A 1,794-nucleotide genomic window follows, 5' to 3' on the forward strand; every position below is an offset into this window, starting at 1 on the left:
TTAATGTTTTGGAAGGGTTGAAGGCTCCTCTTTTTGAAGTCAATGTTAGAATCGGTTATTCCCAATTATTTTGATAGGCTCCCATACAAGAAATCATACTCAAGTGTTTAAACAGTAATTACAATGCTTTCAAGTCTTTTCTTTGAAATTTTGTGGTTATTGGGGTTGAGTTTTAATATGGTGTTCACACAATATGTGTTAACAATTTTAATATGAAATGTTCTATAAACAATGTATGTTGTACCTGTTTATAAAAAGAAAATGGAGTGCGCAAAGACACTTTATTACTCTGGGAAAGTGTATGAGGACACGTGAAATTGCACCTAAAGTTTTGTTATTAACTGATGATTATAAAACTGAAAAGCTAAATTGATTGTACTTAAAAGAATGTACTGGTCTTAGTTACTTTGATTTAAATGTCTAAATTATGTCTCCTTAAAAATGTGTTTGACTGTAATTCATGCTGTTGGGCTTTGGGGGTCATTACTGGTCTTCAGGGGTTATTGATATGTAACTTGTGTTCATTATTTTACAGAATCATCTATACCAATTTTATAATTTAAGTGATATTTAGATAATCCTAACAATAGTATATTTGGCAAACTATTAAAAATTTTCAGTGATGTTCCCCTACCCCCCAAAAAAATCCTCCTCCCCCAATTTTGTTTCTCTTCTAATTTTAGCTAAGTTTTGCTTGTGTACACACTTTTCAATTTTATGTAATAAAAATTGCTTGTTTTACCTCCTGTGAGACTCTCTATCTCCTATTTGGTCATGAACTCTTCCCCTATCCATAAATCTGACAGGTAATTTCTTTCTTGACCCTCTAATTTATTAATAATATCACCCTTTATGTCTAAATCATGCACCCATTTGGTGCTTGTCTTGCTATATGGTCTGAGATGTTGATCTATACCAATTTTCTGCCAATTTACTTTCCAGTTTTCCCAACAAGTCTTTAATTAAATAGTGAGCTCTTGCTCTAATAGGTAAGATCTTTACATTTTTCAAATACAAAGCCACTGTACCCATTTGTTTCAGCAAATTGTGTATCTAATCTGTTCCATAAACAACCTTTCTATTTGCTACCTGGCACCAAATTGTTTTGATGATTACAATTTTATGGTATAGTTTGAGATCTGGTACTGCTAAATCTCCTCTGTGATTACTTCTTTTTCTTTATTTTCCTTGATATTCTTGATCCTTTTCTTCTCCAGATGATTTTTATTATTTTTTTCTAGTTCCATAAAGTAATCCTTTATTAGTTTGATTGGTATGGTGCTGAATAAGTAAATTAATTTAAGTATTGTCATTTTTTAAAATTTATTGACTTGGCCTACCCAAGAGCAAATAATGTTTTTCTAATTATTTAGATCTGCCTTTATTTGTGTAAAGAATGTTTTGTAATTATATTCATATAGTTCCTATGTATGTGACCTGACAGATAAACTCACAAGTTCTCTATAGTATCTGTAGATATTTTAAATGAAATGTCTCTACTCTTTCCTGTGTGTGTGCACACGCGTGTATAAAATATACAGAAACGTTGACAATACGTAGATTTGCTAATGCTAATTGTTCCAACTAGTTTTTTAGTTGATCCTCAGGGTTCTCTAAGTAAACTATCCTATAATCTGCAAAAAGTGCTACTTTTGTCTCCTTTTTGGCTTTGCTTAGACATTTGATTTCTTCCTTCCTTTCTTTCTTGTTCTTTCTTTCTTGCTATTCCTTCCTTCCTTCCTTCCTTCCTTCCTTCCTTCCTTCCTTCCTTCCTTCCTTCCTTCCTTCCTTCCT

The sequence above is a fragment of the Petaurus breviceps genome, unplaced genomic scaffold (assembly GCF_028583685.1).
Source record: "Petaurus breviceps papuanus isolate PSGF00001 unplaced genomic scaffold, PetGlider_PUasm1.0 186, whole genome shotgun sequence".
Lineage (NCBI taxonomy): Eukaryota > Metazoa > Chordata > Mammalia > Diprotodontia > Petauridae > Petaurus > Petaurus breviceps.